Below are 19301 nucleotides of genomic sequence, written 5' to 3' on the forward strand. Positions count from 1 at the left end.
ATTACCACAGAATATTGTGCCTCCTTGATCTGAACTCACATGTCCTTCTATTGTGCATGTATTCTATATGGCCTAATGTAAGATCATTGTTGATATGTGTACAGTGACAACATGCATGGTGTTGGTTAAGGCTAAAGTACTATATTGCGTGTGAGGTAGATGGCTGTGTAGGTGCTGTTTAGCTTGGAACACACTACGTGGAGACTACACCTGCTGACGTTGTGTGTCCTGTGCCCCACTTGTCCCTAAGGGGCCTCATCCTGTGACTGTGATCTTTGGTGATTACTGTGTCATTTCAGTTGCAGTGACCCAGAGTGAAGTAGACACTCCTGCATTCACATACACATGTAATTTTGTGGCTTGCCAATGCCCTTGTGGTATGTGCTTGTTTTGCAAGTTGTCACACCCCTTTTGCCGTAATGTCTTCACTCATTCCTGCTGCTGCATACACAGCCACATGCAGCACAGACTAGCCAGATCCAGGACCACACACACCTACAGGATACCCCTCCTTCCATCCATTTGTAGAGCATGCTCCAGCCACCCTACACACAGAGAACACCAGACAATCATCCACCTGGTATCACGATACCTCAAACTCACCCATAACAGCTTCTCTGCCTGTGTGTGCAACACATACTGGCAAGACTATGCTGAGCCACATGACAGTGTGTCTACGTACCACCAGGTCATGTGCCTCGTACAGCACACACACACCTTCCATAAGCACAATATTGTACAGTGTTACCTTGTCAACACCACAGCAGCACACCTCACCTTCCTTACAGTAATGTGGCAGTACACAACCTTGGTACACAAATTCAACGTATCCGTCACAGCCAGTCAAGTAGCCACCGGGGACACACACCATAACCACGTCTCTTGGGCGTGATGTGATGTGGCTGTTCTGGCGAAGATAATTGTCAGACGTGGCTAGGTGTTCTGGGTGCGTTGCACCCATCACATCAGTTTTGTAGTTGTAGCTCCATAGGGGGAGGTCACGTAATCAGGTGAGCTTGTGTAGAGTGCTACAGCCCATTGTCCACAGTCTGTCCTGCCACCCTTTGCCTGTGCGCCATTCATCACGTCCACAGTACAGCAGCATACTGATGATAGTTCACATACCTGAGGACACAGATGTAGGAACTCCCTACGTGTACACCTAGCTTTTTAACCCTGATCTATACACCTCCAAATGACTCTCCTGTGCCTCTCTGTAATTGCAGTTTTGTGAGCTAAACCCCCCTCCAGCATTTACTAACCATCACAGGTGTGTATTTATATCCATGTATCTAGTTGTTAGAATATTGTGACCTATGTGTGTCCTCAACCGGACTCAGATCCAAGTGTGTGGATGGCTGTAGTTTGTTAATTACTCTTGCATTTCATAAATTTGCACACACATATTTTTTATACTGTGGGTACAAGATGACTACACAAATGCGTATGATGTTTCTTATATTCATTAGGTGATCTTGTGCAGGAAACGTGAGTAGGTGCTGTACAGAAAGGGGGGGAATCCAAAGTTCACTGCTGGAGATGAGATGCCTTACAGTTTAAGTCAACAGAGTCCAGGCCACAGTGCTTGGCATCATTGGGCAGACTGTGACCAGCAAGTCCATGTGGGAGAGTCTGATAGGTGATGCTGTTGCACCCAAAGGCAATATGCCAGGTCAGGTGTCCTGGGAGTTGTGCATGACCCACTACCCCTCAACGTCTTAGCCGCGGAAGACCCTTCTTCCTTGGGGGACCCTCACGTGCAGGCCTGGACGATGCATGGGACGCTACGTCAGACAGATCCTCCTCCTCCTCCCTCCCTGTGGCTGGTGTAGCACTTTGCCATGATGTTTCTGGCCTGGTGACACAGGGAGGGTGCTGCATGTTGCCAGCAATCTGACGTAGTGATTGGCTCATATCCCGATGCACCGTCAAGAGCTCAGCCAGTGTTGCCTCCACCCGTCCATTGTGTCGTTCTTGCCTGGCATGTTGCTCAGCCTGCTGTTGTTTCAGCTCGTTGAGGGCCTCCACTACCTGGCTTACCTCCCTGGTGTCCCGCCGGTATGCCTCCAAGATGGTACTCAGTTCAGTCATACCGGGCCCTGCAGCTGACTGGCCAGAATCTCGCCTCCACCTTGCGCCACTCCCACCACCCTGACCCACACGAGCACGGCCTGCGCTTGTGGGCACATCCGATCGACGGGACCCCCGAGTGCTGGCAGGGTGGATGTTGTCTGCCACCTCAGGGTGCCCGCCAAAGGCTGTCCCTCATTTTCAGACTGGCTCTCTGGTGGGTCATGGTCAGGGCTCTGACCTGTCTGCTGGGATGTGGTGGGAATGGGTATGGTGGTTGGCACAGATGTAGCTGGTACAGTTGCTGCAGGGGTTTGGGATCCAGAGGCGCCAGGTTGGTTGGGGTCATCCACAGTGCGTTGAGTGGCGTCGCTGTCGGTGGGGTCAGGGTCCTGCTGAGCCTGGGACTGGCATCCTTCTCCCCCCTGGTTGGGGGTGGTTTCTACACATTGCCCTGTGTGTGTGAGAGACAGACACTGTTAATGCACTATCAAGAAACATCTTAATGTGTTATCCATTATCAGCATCACAGTTCCACCAGCTTAACATTGTTGTCATTGTTCAGTTGTGTATGTAGTGGTAGCAAATTGACATGTACTAAGGGGTATTTTCCTTCTTCCATTCTCTTGACAATGAATGACACAGCCATTGCTGTGTCTTGTCTTGCCGGCACAACACATATACAGCAGTGCTTTGTTTCACGCAACATTCAGGATACAGTGTCAATCCTTATGCCTGCGTCAAACATGCACAGAGTTTAGATGCAGCATGTTCATGTAAGAGACAGAGTGGAATTTTGAAGGATGAATTAATCTACTTTGGATAGGTGTTGCTGTTCTGTGATGGCCAACCAATGCCAACCCCCCTGGACCTGTACACCCACTTCTAGATCATGGCTTTAGGACGTGGCACTTCTCCAAGACGCATCACCTTGTCAATACCCATGTCCATGTTGGTACTTAAGTGCATCCACAACGTCCATAAGATGGGGCTAGTGCATTGTGTGAGAGGCACAATGGACTGGAGCATCTTCACTGTGCATGTTATAGTTGTATATGTATTCATATGAGTGAGTGTTTAGTTGCGGTACATGACAATTGTGACAGTGTTGCACTCCATTGCCTGTCCCCAGGGGATAAGTTTCTGTAAGGGGTGTGTGTGACAGGCCATGCTAGTAGTTTGAGTGTGATTTGCAAGCTTCCATCCTTCGTGGTTTGGCTGTGCCCTCATGAAGCATGCTGCCATGATCGTGTTTGTGGGTTCCTGCACAGGATGTCTGACCTTGGCCTGGTGTTTGTGTTTGCAATGATCACAGGAGGCCTTGTTCTGGCTATACCAGGGCCCATTGTCTACTACAGAGCTTTCAAAACTGTGTGTCCTGAGACAGTACTGTGTCACCTGCAAATGCTGGGTGTGTCGCAGGCACTTAGCACATAACTGTTGGTAATTAAGAGACATCCCTAGACACTCTGCTCTATGGTCTTTAATAGACCTGTGAAGTGCTCGGGTGCGGCTGTGTGTGTGCCCAGGGAGCTGGGGTGAGGTGACAGAGGGAGGCAGACTGAGGGTGGGATACAGAGGGAGGGGGGTGACAGGGGGAGGGAGCCAGACCTAGGGAGGGAGACAGACAGAGGGAGACAGAGGGGGGCGGAGACAGAGGGATGGAGACAGAGAGTGACAGACAGAGGGAGACAGTCAGAGGGAGGGAGACAGACAGAGGGAGGAGGGCAACAGAGGGATGTAGACAGGTGGTTTGGGCTTACTCGCTTGCTACACTGCCTTACTGTGTCACCAAATGATGCATCTACAAAACGTGTGTCAACAACATGAAAAGTTAGGAAAGCTGTGGTCCACTATCTTGTCTGTAATTCCACACTCCCTGTGCATTGTGCATGGTGCTTGGGTGTGTACCTGGGACATATGGGATGAGAGCAGCCTCCTACCCTCCACCTTCCACCCTTTCAGCCTCCCCCTTGCAACTACCCCCATACTGTTGGGCACTGCTGGGACTCATGGCCACCCACACCCATACTGCTGGGCACTGTTGTAAGTTCTAACATATTACATGTGTTTTTTGTGTACTCACCAGGCTCAATGACTCCTTCTATTCCGTGTACTCCCACCGGTGGCAGCAGGGTCATGACTTTCTCCTCCCAGGGATGGTATACTGGAGGTCTGCGGGGACCACCACCGCCAGTGTGGTTTGCAGCGGCGTAGTCCTGGTCCATCTTCTTCTTGACCATCCTCCGCAGATCACACCACCTGGACTGGCATTCCTGCCTGGTGCGCCTGATGGGGGCAACAGCATTGACCTTGTCAGCGATCTTCTCCCACATGCAAGTTTTTTCAGCTATGCTGGTCTGTCTGACCAATGTGCAAAACAGCTGTGGCTCGACTCTGATGACTTCATCTGTAAGGACCTCATTTACCGGGTTAGTGAACTTTGGATTCTTTGGTGTGGTCATGGTGTGGGGTGTATGTGATTGAGGGGGTGATGGTGTGTATGGAAGAGGGTGTGTGGGTCTGATTGTGAAGGGGGTGGTGTGGGTGTAGATGTGATAGGTTGTATGTGTGCAGGTTAATGGGTGCAGTTGGTGATGTGCTGGCAGGCTCTTCTTTTTACAAAAAGGTATGTTGCAAAGGATGTTGGGTTGTATGTGTGGACCCTTTTATTGGTCCATTTGTGGGTGTGGCTTAGTTTGAATTGTTGGTGTGTGTGTGTTATATGGGGTGTGACTTTTGCCCTCTGTTTGCCTGTTTGGATATGGCCAAGAGTCTGTTTCTCATTGGTGTGTACACAGGAGACATGTTTAGTGGTGTTGTGCGATTCGTTTGCAAAGTCCTTGTGCTGGTTTAGGGGTTCGCGTTATGTGTGCGGGTCGTACTTGTTTGTGCGGGTGACTTATAGGGCCCGTTGAGGGTGTGGGGGGGTTGGCGGTCGCTTGAGATGGGGTATGCGTGTCGTATTTGTACGTGTTGGTGACTTGTACGGGCCGTTGGAGGCGTGGGGGGATTGGCGGTTGCTTGAGGAGGGTGTGCGTGTCATATTTGTGCGTGCGGGTGACTGGTACGGGCCGTTGGGGGTGTGGGGGGGTTGGCGGTCGCTTGAGGGGGGTGTGCGTGTCGTATTTGTGCGTGCGGGTGACTGGTATGGGCTGTTGGGGTGTGGGGGTGTTGGGGGTCGCTTGAGGGGGGTGTGTGTGTCGTATTTGTGCGTGCGGGTGACTTGTACGGGCCGTTGAGGGTGTGGGGGGTTTGGCGGTTGCTTGGGGGGGTGTGTGTGTCGTATTTGTGCGTGCGGGTGACTTGTAGGGGCCGTTGAGGGTGTGGGGGGGTTGGTGGTCGCTTGAGGGGGGGTGTGCGTGTCGTATTTGTGCATGCAGTGACTTGTATGGGCCGTTGGGGGTGTGGGGGGGGTTGGCGGTCGCTTGAGGGGGTGTGTGCGCGTCGTATTTGTGTGTGCGGGTGACTTGTACGGGCCGTTGAGGGTGTGGGGGGGGGTTGGCGGTCGCTTGAGGGGGGGTTTGCGTGTCGTATTTGTGCGTGCAGGTGACTGGTACGGGCCGTTGGCGGGTGGGGGGGTCGGGTACACTTCATCGAGGGGTACACGGGTGGTATGTGTTGATGCCGCTTTCTGTGAGGAGATAATTTCCGAACGAATCATTTTTCATGCGCGACTACTTTGGGCCGTACGAATCGCGTACAGGCTTTCCGAACCGGGTTGTACTAGTGTGGTTGTACGGCATGTTTACAAATCGTACGGTAGGATTTCCAATGCAAATTTGTACGGGTCTTCGACAGTGGTTTGTACGGTTCGCTGATATTCGTACGGAAATCGGCGGAAATGGATTTTACTACGCAGTTCGGACGGTAGTTTCCCATTCGTACAGATTCGGCTACAAATACGAATCGTACAATGGATTTTTTTTACGGATCGGAATCGAGCCCACAGTGTCATCCTAGTCGAAAATGTTAAAACCATACATTTTGCCAAAACATATATACCACAGTAAATCGTTTAAGAGACAGAACACAGCCCATGTAAATGAGCACAACATTACAGTGCAGAAACCAGACTCATTTCCAAAATACATTTCCAATATGCACCATTAGTTTTTAGAAAGCATTACATCCAAACATGAGACACAATGCAAAAAGAAAGAGGCCCAATATGCTTGTAAATCTGCCCAAGAGTGCATACAGTACTCTATCTATATTAAGTGGATCATTGCTAAGAAGACGTCTAATAAAATAGAGAGTATTATGAAAAAAGCACATGAAAGGGTGCAGGCAGAGATTACAGGCAGAGGAAGAGGGATGGTGCAGACAGAAAATGAGATAATGCAGGCAGAGACTAAACTAGTACAGGCAGTGGATATTTGGTGCAGGGCTGTATGCAGAGAAACATATGGTGCAGTCAGAGAAAAGATGATGCAGACCGAGGGTAAGATGATTCAAGCAGAAACACAGATAGTGGAAGCACACACAGACATGGTACACACAGAGGATAAAATGGTAGAACAGAGAAGAAATGCTATTAAAACTGAGACAAATGATACATGCAGAGGCAAATTAGAGCGCACAGAGGGAGAGATAGTAAAGACAGAGATAAAATGGTACACGCAGAAGGTACGAGACTACAGGCAGAAAAGGAAAAGATTTAACATGGTACCACTGTCTAATACACATCAGCAGCCATATCATAATAAGCCTCTGCAGATGCACATCAGAGGGTGCAGGCAGAGGGTGCAGACAGAGGAAGAGGGATAGTTCAGACGGAAAATACATTTCAAAATTACAGCACTATCTCTATATCAGCATTTAATCAAAACATGAGACACAATATCAAAATAAAGAGTACCCTATAAGCAGGGAGATGCAAACTGTGAGGAGACACAGGTGACATCATAGAAAAAGGTGCAAATATAATTATTTAAATTAAACAGACACTCAGTGTGATCCCAGTAAAAAATGTTTAAACCATAAATTTTACGAAAAAAAACATATACCACAGTAAATCGTTTAAGAGACAGAACACAACCCATGTAAACGAACACTACATTACAGTGCAGAAAGCAAACTCATTTCCAAAATACTTTTCCAATATGCACCATTAGTTTTGGGACAGCATTGCATCCAAACATGAGACACAATGCAAAAAGCAAGAGGCCCAATATGCTTGTAAATCTGCGCAAGAGTGTATACAGTACTCTATCTATATTAAGTGGATCATTGCTAAGAAGAGGTCTAATAAAATAGAGAGTATTATGAAGAAAGCACATGAAAGGGTGCAGGCAGAGGTTACAGGCAGAGGAAGAGGGATGGTGCAGACAGAAAATGAGATAATGCAGGCGAGGGAGAGAGAAAGAGGGAGTAAATCACATGGAGAGGGAGTTAGAAAAGAGGAGTAAAGGAAAGGTATAATGACAGTGAAGAAAGAGTTATGAGGGTAATGAAAGGAGAGTGAAGGAAAAAAAGCATATTAAGAAAAAGGATAAAGGAGTAAGTGAAACAGAAGGATTTATAGAAAAAGAGAGGAAGAAAAAACAACAGTGGTGGAGAGAAAGGAAGACAATGAGACAGAGTGAAACAGAGAGAAAGTGAGTTACTTCCACATTAGAACACATTTTTATTATTAACTTACACTGCACAACATATAGCCCCATACAAATTAATAACTCACCTTTAAAAATGCTTTTGAAGATTTAGAACAGTGTCAATCACACACCAGATTTTCTTAAGCAGAATCTCTGAAATGTACCTCAGACACTGCAACCACAAAATGTCCCTGATTCCCTCTCATTTTTCACACATATGTCTATACTTGACCAATTAAATATCTTCCCACACTAATTCAAAACCAAACTAACATTTTTATTGGTTGTACATTTCAACACTATCAACCTTCCCCCACTGCTCTCTCTGACCATTACCATGGTAACTCTCCATAGAACACCTAACTGAACTCAAAAGGTGAAAAGTTTATCTCTCAATGTTGCAAACCAAAGCAGCAAGTGTGTTTGACTTCTCAATATTCCAGCTTATCCTGTGCAATGTTCTTTTCAATGACTTTTTCTAAACCAATAGTATTATTTCTTTTAAAAAAACAGTGGTATGCACCATAGTTTTCAATGTTAAATTATCAGAAACCACCAATAATTTCTTTGTTTTTCAAGTGCACTGAATCTCATCCACATTTTTTTCTAAACTCTAAGTTTTCAAACTGCCTTTCCATTTTCAGAGCCCATCTGAGTACAAACAGATCTGCCTTCAAGATGCTTAGAGTGTGGATTGTAGGACACAGTTATATATTCTGGAGTGAAAGGTATGCAGCAAATAGATGCTTTCTCAACCTCGATTTACCAAATGTGGATATTATGTGGATTGGCCAGAGAGGATTAAGATGTCACCAATTGATACCATTGGTAAAATCCTTTTTGCATCTCCCACACCCTGACCTCATAATTGTGCACTGTGGTAGTAATGACCTGTGCACTTTGACTGGGGTAGGTCTGGAAATGCTTTTAAAGGATACCTTTGAGAAATTGATGTCACTTTTTCCACAACCTGCGTTTGCTTATTCTAACATATGCCAAAGGCAAAAATGGAACTGGTCCAACCAATATTGTCCACAGATTGAGAAAGCAAGGAAACATGTGAATAAGTCTGTTTCTGCTTTCCTCAGAAACTATGGAATGGGTTCTATATACCACAACAACTTGCGTTACAACATGCAAGGCATCAATAGGAGAGATGGTATACATTTCACAGATGAGGGGAACAGAGTCTTCCTTTTAAACTTTGGACTCTGCATCGGTACCTACTTGTAGGAACAAAAAACACTCAATGAACACAACGGCTCTTGTTAGAGCCAACCAACATCTAAACACTCAAACTTGTTATTTAACTGTCTTTTCTTTTGTGTTTTTTTCCCACCGTGCGCGCACCTCACGATTTTATATGTATTAGGGGCAGTTTTATAATCCCCTTGTGTAACTTTTTTTTGGCCAATGTGCACGCACCGTCCTTGTACGGGTGCGTGCACCGTGCGCACACCTCTGGATTTTTTCAACAACAAAAAAATTGGTTTTTTTGGCCTTCGGGGTCCTTCAGGGACCCCCTGAGAAGGACTAGGGTGTCAGGGGGTCTCTACCATGCCCCCTTTTTGTGTTTTCCACTTTTGTTTTGGGCTCTCTTGTGCCTCAGTTCTCCCGAAAGACAAGATGGCGGTCAACACTTCCTGGTTTGGACAGTTTGGAATGTTGACAGATGACTGACAGCCAATCACAATTTCGCTCGTGCACCCAGGGTACGTGTACGGTGCGAGGACCGTGCACGTATGGTGCGTGGCTCTAGATATATAAATGTTTTTTCTTTGATTTTCTCAGTAACTACTGGAGGGATTTACACCATTTAAACAAAAGGGCGATCTGCGAATAATACTCTACCATTTTGCCAAATTCCTTGTAATTCCGTTCAGCCGTTCGGCTATAGCCGTGTCTAATCGTCCTATGGAAAATAACATGGGGAAAACACGTTTTGGGATCCCCCTTTTTTCTTAGCCCCCACTTCACGAATCCCCCCAAAACTTTCAGGGAAGGAGCGGAGCAGAGCGGGCCATCTTCATTGAGACATTCACAAAGATTTATCAACCAGCACCAAAGTTATTCCCAATAGAATGTATATATATATATATATGTATATATATATATATGCTAGCAGCCCATCCCGACCTTGTCCGGGAGCATTCAGGCTTCCCCTACCCCCGCCTGCCCAGACATTGGCAAGCAGCCCGTGCCTCCGCCCTCCCCGTCCCCCGCCTGCTCCGACCCCCGCCTGCCCCGACATTGCCTTTCCTCAGCCGATCTGTTTTCCCGCCTGGCCCGACCCCCGCCTCGCCTGAGTCAATGGAGGTTGGACAGTACTACCTGCAAAATCTTCCACCCGTCACCTTGTTAGTCCCCGACCCCCGCCTGCCCCGACATTGCCTTTCCTCAGCTGATCTGTGTTGTTGTAACTCCCCGTCCCCCGCCTGGCCCGACACCCGCCTGCCCCGACATTGTCCCCGGAGCCTTACCTCAGCCGCCGCTCCTTAGTTCACCACTCCTCACCGCTCTGCTCCTCACCACCTGTGTTGTTGTAACTCCCCGTCCCCCGCTTGGCCCGACACCCGCCTGCCCCGACATTGTCCCCGGAGCCTTACCTCAGCCGCCGCTCCTCAGTTCACCGCTCCTTGCCGCTCTGCTCTTCACCGCCTGTCCGCCGCCGCTCCTTCCCCGCGCCTTTTCCGCCTCTCCGCTGCTCGCACCGCCGCTGGCCTGTCCACTGCTCCTCCGGTCACCGCTCCTCCCCCGGGCCATGTTCGCCGCTCCTCGGACGCCGCTCCTCCCAGTGCTCCTGACATGAGCACGCATGTCGCGGCCGGCGCTACTTTGGAGGGACTACTTTTTTTTTAATATAAATTTTGTAAATAATGTTTATTTTTTAAATTTATATAGCCTATGTCTTTCTGCTTGCCCTGACGTTTTCAAACATGTATTGGGTGTTTGGATTGGTGGTGTACTTTTCGAGTTTACCTGGCTCAAAGGACACAGTTCTCTCTTTATAATAGTAGTATAGATATATATATATTACGCTGCCACAGTTTGAGGTGCACGCAATGACAGGCGAACTCAACCACCACGGTCAGGTCCTTTATTAAGGCACAATGAGACACAGCGCCGAATATTTCACCAAGCCCCAACGAGTTTCGGAGCTCCTTCTGCTCCTTCTGCTCCTTGCTCATGGGGCGGGCATGCAGCGGCAGACGTAGGAAGAAAACAAGTCCCTGATTTGTCCTGTTTCATTGCTGCTATTGCTGACGTCATCTAAGGACTTCTAAGATTCGTAGTCCTCCAACCACCATATGACCCATGTTGGGCTCTGCCTCCTGCAAAATAAAATCAAACCCTTAGTCGTGCCTCCAACTCTGTGTCTGTTGAAGGTTAAATGCACAAAACCTGTCATTCTGCAATTCGGTTTCTCAATTTTTCGAAGCCTGCAGTCCACAAACATTTTAGTGATGTTGCAACCTTCATGACCTGGCTCGGCCGGTAAATATTTCCAATTACGCTGCCACAGTTTGAGGTGCACGCAATGACAGGCGAACTCAACCACCACGGTCAAGTCCTTTATTAAGGCACAACGAGACACAGCGCCGAATATTTCAAAAAGCCCCAACTTGTTTCGGAGCTCCTTCTGCTCCTTGCTCACGGGGCGGACATGGGGATATATATATATAGCCTTCCTTGCCTCTGTTTGAAACTCATGATGAAGAGGCGTCTGCCTCGAAACGCGTTGAGTATCATTGCCATTGAGGGACACAAGGCAAACATGCTGCAGAGAGGCTAAAAATCCATGAATGTGGAATGAACATTGTGGAGTGCATATACTGAGCGCAAGGGCGTATTGTTTGGAATATATATATATATATATATATATATCTATATATATATATATAGATATATATATATATATATATATATATTACCTACTGGCTATCGCCAGTAGGTATATATAGTTAGGATTAATTCCCTATGGGATTTCTGAAAATTCTATGTCTAATAACTTTGGCGTTTGAGGACGGAATCGGCTGAAATTTTCAGGAAAATGGCACATTTTGTTTCTGAGCAGCCCCTGAAAATTTGGTGGAGTTTCGTCAAGGGGGGGCTGAGAAAAAAGGGGGATCCCAAAACGCGTTTTTTCCATTCATTTTTCCATAGGGCGGTTGGACTCACTTTTAGCTCGAACGGCTGAATGGATTTGCACGAAACTTGGCAAAATTGTAGGGACTGTTAGCCCGATGTGCCTTTGCTAGGTCTCAATATATGTGCTTCAGTGGATTTTGAGAAATTAACGTTTAAATCAAGATATATATCTGTAACAGCGCTCTGGGCAGCGATCCGGTCCGCTTACTTTTCGCGAAACGGAACTTTGCGCGCAGAAAGCTGATTGGCTCTCCGGTGTCTGTCAACATTCTAAACAGTCCGGAGCGGACGCCATCTTGTCTCTCGGTAGGATCGAGAGAGAAGAAGAGGTGAAAAACGAAAGGGGAATTTAATGAAAGGGGGCAAGGTATCCCCCTCTTGACCCCCTAGGAATGTTGTTGGGGTTATTAAAGGGTCCCGTGGGGAAAATAAAAAAAAAATGATTTTTCACGGTAGAAGCGCGGCCGCGAACTGGTAGCGAAACGGGAATTCGCCATTTTGTGCTTCGTTAATTAAATTACTAGTTATAAGTGGGTGCGGGAGACGTATCCTAATCCCCTATGTTTCCTGAGGGTGGCTGAGGAGGCTGATATATGTTGATACATCTCTTCCAGCGGCTGTGCGTGAGCTTTTTTTTTTTTTTGCTGCGTGACAGTCCGGAGCGGCCGCCATCTTGTCTCTCGGTAGGATCGAGAGAGAAGAAAAGGTGAAAAACTAAGGGGGAATTTAATGAAAGGGGGCAAGGTATCCCCCTCTTGACCCCCTAGGAATGTTGTTGGGGTTATTAAAGGGTCCCGTGGGGAAAATAAAAAAAAAATGATTTTTCACGGTAGAAGCGCTTCACGGGCCGCGAACTGGGCCGCAAACTGGTAGCGAAACGGGAATTCGCCATTTTGTGCTTCGTTAATTAAAGTACTAGGTATAAGGGGGTGCAGGAGACGTATCCTAATCCCCTATGTTTCCTGAGGGTGGCTGAGGAGGCTGATATATGTTGATACATCTCTTCCAGCGGCTGCGCCATCTTGCCTTTTTTCGAATGCCACAATTTTGTCGTGCACGGCAGCCATTTTAGATGCCAGGCTGGTCCCAGGCTATCACCTAACCCTGCGGATGTAGTTTATGGCCCCAGCTGTAGAGAATTCAGACATGCCAATCCTCCTGATTCAGGCGTGTGACTACTGATTTCAGTGCTAGTCTCCCGCCTCCCGATTTCTGCAAGCAAAAACCCGGGGGCATATTACGAACAACTAGCGATAATTTTTGTCTCTAACTTATCGCAGATAAACCTTGCTATTATAGCAGAAAAGTCAGCGATATTCATGTATTATCGACCTAATGCTCTTAGCCATGTTATCCACCTCCCATTGGATAACATGGCTAAGAACTGCTCAGGGCAGGTGTTAGATTTTGGAGATATTCGCGCTTAGCGCGAATATCTCCAAAAGTTGGTAATAGAAGGTAGCGATGTTAGGGACTGTTTCCAGTCGCTAACATCTTGGCACGCCACTTTGCATGTCATTAGTGATAAGTATCACTGACATGCTAAGCGGGGCCCAAGATGGTCGCTATCTCCTTTTAGCTGTCACTAACTGGTGTTAGCGACAGCTTGGTAATAGGGAAATAATTTTATCTCCGCTTTCATGGCTTTTAAAGCCAAAAAAGCGGAGATAAACCCCCTTGATAATATGCCCCACGATTCCTTGGGGGTTTCAGCTGACAGGGCTTGGTATTGTGTTACATGGTAATTTTTCCATGAAACGTCAGAGGGTCGATGCAGGGGTTCTAGAAGAGGTGATAAACCATTTAAGCCTCATGAACAAGCGCATGGTCTTTTAAAGATTTGTGAAGTACTCGGGGCGGCGGTGTGTGTGTGCCCTCTTTCAGGAGCGGGCGGGGGGGCACTGCCAGCAACTTGCCAGGTCAGGTAGTGTTCAACACGTGCATCACCCTTTCTCTGCCTGCTATTGCGCTCCATGCTTCGGAAAGGTAAGAAAAAGAACGTGCATTTGAGTTTGAAATGTCCGATCCTGCAGCAGCACACTTCCAAAGCCCACACATGACAATAACCCGATTCAAGGCCCCATTCACCCGTTTTTAAAAAAATAGATAACACTCCAACAAAGTAAGGTTATAAAACTTTATTAACTACTAACTTTAACGAACGGAACAAAAACTAAAAACATTTAAACATTTCTCAACACAAAAAGCAACAATGGTTAGAAGCTGTCTTTTGTGCGAATAGTCCCAAGGCAGCACAACGTGCAGAGTTCTGGACGGCACCCAGGTGATGTCGCCTGGGTGCCGCACTGGTTTAGGGATCCTACAATGCTGCTCCGAAAATTGGCGTGGGGCGTCCCGGGTGGGGCGGGGGGAGGCCTCGTCAGTAGCGGTCTGTTGTGCGAATAGTCCCAAGGCAGCACAACGTGCAGAGTTCTGGACGGCACCCAGGTGATGTCGCCTGGGTGCCGCACTGGTTTAGGGATCCTACAATGCAGCACAGAAAAACAGCGTGGGGCGTCCCGGGTGGTGCGGGGGGAGGCCTCGTCAGTAGCGGTCTGTGTCCAGTGTCACATGGCTGACACAACATGTACGACAGGCACCCAGGTGATGTCCAGTAAACTGCCGCACTGGTTTTGGTATCCTACAATGCTGCTCCGAAAATTGGCGTGCGGCGGCCCGGGGGGGGCGTGGGGGAGCCGGCGTGAACGGGCCTCCCCAGGTGGCGGCCATCTAGCTGAGTTGCGCTCGCTCTTGCGGCCACAGCGTCTCGCTCACCATGTTGTTGAGTTGCTCCCACTCTTGCAGTGCAGCGATAGGCGGCTGCCACATGGCTCTTAAAATGGCGGACAGCTCCTCGGTTTTAGGCCTGGTCCACTGAAATGGCCCTGGGACACTTTGGAACTCGGACGCTTGCCTGCTAGGGCTTGGGCTCCATTCTCGAAAAGCGTCCCCTCAGCCGTGAAGATTGTATAAAAGTCTTGGGGGCCCCCGACTCCCGCAGGCTTCCGGTGGGGAGCGGCTGCCATGATTGCTCGCGGAATGACCAGGACGGAGCCACGAGATGGTGGTGCTCTCATGCTGACGCCAGCTTCAGTCTGAATGATCCAGAAACAAGGTGGGGCTTTCATCGTTTGGGAAAAAAAAATGTTCTAAACCAATGAAAAGTGTTATTTTTAGGTCATATGACCAAGCCTTCCATCTTTAGGAAACCAAAAGTAAAATGAACCAATGAAAAGTTTTATAAACAAGTCACATGACCTGTTATGTGGCATAGGGCTACAAAAAGCGTAGAAAATCCGTTGGCACGTGAGGCGGCGTCAGTAGCGGACCGATGTGCGAATAGGCCGAAGGCAGCACAACGGGCCGAGATCCGGATGGTACCGAGGTGGTGTCCAGCAAATTGCCGCACTGGTGTGGCCATCCTACAATGCTGCGCCGAAAGACGGCGTGTCCAGCTGAGTTGCGGTCACTGTTGCGGTACAGTGACTCGAACGCGCCGAGATGCGGATGGCACCGAGGTGGTGTCCAGCAAATTGCCGCACTGGTGTGGCCATCCTACAATGCTGCGCCGAAAGACGGCGTGTCCAGCTGAATTGCGGTCACTGTTGCGGTACAGTGACTCGAACGCGCCGAGATCCGGATGGCACCGAGGTGGTGTCCAGCAAATTGCCGCACTGGTGTGGCCATCCTACAATGCTGCGCCGAAAGACGGCGTGTCCAGCTGAATTGCGGTCACTGTTGCGGTACAGTGACTCGAACGCGCCGAGATCCGGATGGCACCGAGGTGGTGTCCAGCAAATTGCCGCACTGGTGTGGCCATCCTACAATGCTGCGCCGAAAGACGGCGTGTCCAGCTGAGTTGCGGTCACTGTTGCGGTACAGTGAGTCGAACGCGCCGAGATCTGGATGGCCCCGATGTTGTGTCCAGCAAGTTGCCGCACTGGTGTGGCCATCCTACAATGCTGCGCCGAAAGTCGGCGTGGGGTGCCCCGTTGGCTTATGAGGTGATGTCAGTAGTGGACCGATGTGTGAATAGGTCGGAACCAGCACAAGGCGCCAAGATCCGAATGGCAAGTCCTGGATGTTGAGTGCCTCAGTTGAGAGTTCTGAGCAGTGCTTGTAAGACTGTCTGAAGCTTATTTGCACCTGCTGCAGCTTCACTAGGTCCGGCGGAACTTTTTGCCTTTTCCTTTCTGCTTCTTTTCCTACAATGCGTTTCATCTGAAGACACGACCAGGTCCCTGAATGTGTGCAGGGGGACGCTATTGATTGAATGAAAATGGCGGCTTGACACAAAGCTGACTCAAGCGTTACTGTTGGTGCTATACAGACAAAAATTGGTTTTCAGTTTGTACATTCTTCAGGTTTTTTTTTTCCATCCAAGTCTGATTGAGAGTTTGTAGAAAAATGGCTTCAGATTTTCCACATACTACTCTTCAACATTCTTCCTAAATGTAACAATGTGAAACTCACTAGGAGAACGGCTGTTTCTGTTTCCTTTCAAAATGCTGCCACCAATATTTTCTGAATGGAAGACACCATCTTGTAGCATAAAGGGCCGAAAGGGGTTCTGGTCTGGCCGATGGTTGGTGGAGACATTTTGACTATATCTTGGACCTGCCCGGCCTCGCCCAAAATGGCGCCGGTATAAATGGGACTCGTAACTCCTTGCCCGCAAATGTATATCTAGAAAATGTTATTGTAAGTGGCCCTGTCGTATTTTAATTACAAAATGTACGTCCACCGATTCCGCAACTGTTAGACACCTTTGTTCTTGTCACCTAATGGCCCGCTCGTTACGTTCTTCTACAGTGTAAATGTCTCCTCATCATATACGATTTCAGTTTGCTCCGTGGCCGGCCCACGTGGTTATAGGCCCGTATTTGTATACTGACATTTTCACAATAAAGGTTTTTAAAACAAAACACGGTAGTAGTATTTACATTTGTAAAGTTTTTACTTTTAGTGACTGTTTTCGAATCAGTAAAAGGCAAGTGAAATAAAGCAGTCCAATTACATGACGGATAAAAGGTATAATATGTAGGAACGCAGTAAAGATAAATGGTCAAGGGCAGTTGTGTTTTTCATGTCTGCAACATAAAGTGATCGATAAGAATCTGATAATCAGGCGTATCGGCGACTAAGACAGCAGGCCGAATCTCTTTTACTCAACGGCTCCGTCATGGAAGGAAGAAACGCCCTTTTTCTCGAAAAAGGAATATATTTTACTTGCAAGACAGTTGTAAATTTTCCGGGAAAGTACATTAGCCTGGAATATTATAATATATGTTTGAAAAAAAAATATTGTTCGAAAATAATAAAAAGCGTAATTTTTAGGTCATATGACCAAGCTTTTCATCATTAAATTAACAAAAGTAAAATGAACCAATGAAAAGTTTTATTAACAAGTCACATGACCTGTTATGCTTACGTTACGCGCTGCGCGCCGCGCCTCGGATCACTTCCGGGTGCGCTAACGCGGCGTGTCATAAAACGCATTACGCGACAACGTAGGTCAAGAATATAGTCTAAATGTCTCCACCAACCAGCGTTCAGAACACAACCCCTTTCAGCAGTCCAAAAAGTTCTGTTAAATGACAACAGAGGGGACAGGCAACAAGAACCATCAGTCAAAGAGGGGAGGGCAAGTTCTTCTCTTCCGGGTCATGTTGGGGCGCTACCGGAACTGATCGAATTGGTAGTCTATAGTGTTTCTGGATGTTTCAGACTAAAGCTGGCGTCAGCATGAGACCACTACCATCTCGTAGCTCCGTCGTGGCCATTCCACGAGCAATCATGGCAGCCGCTCCCCACCAGAAGCCTGCGGGAGTCGGAGGCCCCCAAGACTTTTGTAGAATCTTCACGGCTGAGGGGACGCTTTTCGAGAATGGGACCCAAGCCCTAGCAGACAAGCGTCCGAGTTCCAAGGTGTCCCAGGGCCATTTTAGTGGACCAGGCCCAAAACCGAAGAGCCGGACGCCATTTTGAGAGTCCTGTGGCAGCCGCCTATCGCTGCACCGCAAGAGCGGGCGCATCTCAACTACATGGTGAGCGAGACGCTGTAGTCGCAAGAGCGGGCGGTAAACAGCTGAATGGCGGAAGAGGCACAGTGTAGCAAAAGCGGGCGGAATGGCAACTAAAACGATAAAGGGGCGCCCCACTACAGCTTGTCTTCAGGTCAAACGGATTGTGGGACAAGGTCCAGAATTGAAGAGTCATCAAAAGGCAAAAAGTTCCGCCGGACCCCGGGAGGCGGCCGCCTATGTCGGGGGCGATCTCAGGCTACACCAGTGCTATAAGACTTGGGGAGGGTGTCGGAGCCAAGCGTCTTCTCCGAGTCCATGGCCATCACACCGCCCCTCAGGGGCCTCCGTCAAGCTGTTTAGGAAGGTAACATATCACATTGTTTTCTAATGCAGTCAGGTCCACAAACGACACTCACTTACTTTGAGAATAGTGAAGCTGCAGTAGGTGGAAATAAGCTTCAGACAGTGTTACAAGCACTGCTCAGAACTCTTAACTATGGCACCCAACATCCAGAACTTATGCTATTTGAGAATGGTAGTGACATCGAAGCATCTCAGGGACCAAAACCATTAACGTACTTTCACGTATGAAAATCTTACTTGGGGAGGGGGCAGGAGCGAAGCGCCCCCTCCCAGTCAGCGCCACCACACCGTATGTTGAAAATCTGAAGCCATCGTTCTACAAAGTCAACCAAACTTGGATTGAAAAATCTAGAAAAATTTACAAACTGAAAACCAGTTTTGGTCTGCATAGCATCAGTAGCAACGCTTGAGTCAGCTTTGTGTCAAGCCGCCATTTTGATTCAACAAAGCACAGGCATTGAAAAAGGCTGCAATTCAGAACTCTAAACTATGGCACCCAACATCCAGGAGCTTGCCATCCGGATCTTGGAGCCTTGTGCTGTTTTCGATCTATTCACACATCGGTCCACTACTGACATCATCTTATAAACCAACGTTATGTAAATAGTTTTTTAATAAAATGTTTTACCCTGTTTCTTTGCTGGTGTGTTGTCTATATTTTTAATATTTGCATAGGGTTTGTCGTTATTTTGTGCGGGATGGGTGATGGAGCCGAGCTGTCTTGCAGCCCTCATGGTGTGGAGCTCAGTTCATCTCACTATTTTCGTATTTCTCATGAAGGGTTGTTCCTAATATTTCTATTTTAGCGAGGTCAAAAAGAGATCCAATTAGTGGCCTACTGATTTTGCTCGATTACTTTTATTTTTTTACACGATTTTTCACTATCTGCAAAGACTAAACAGAGTATTGCGACTTTGTGCTTGTTTGTAAATAGAGAATGATCCAAAGAGAACCAATTCTAAAACAGTAAATGCTTGGACAACAATCAATCAAATGGAGAGACAAGGAGGCACGACGGATTACAACGGGGGTAAAGGCCTGCGTTAACTACCCTTCAGTATCTGCAAAGAGAGAGTACTACTAAGACAAAAGAGGG

This window comes from Lissotriton vulgaris, chromosome 1_1, assembly GCF_964263255.1.
Source record: "Lissotriton vulgaris chromosome 1_1, aLisVul1.2, whole genome shotgun sequence".
In the NCBI taxonomy this organism is placed as follows: domain Eukaryota; kingdom Metazoa; phylum Chordata; class Amphibia; order Caudata; family Salamandridae; genus Lissotriton; species Lissotriton vulgaris.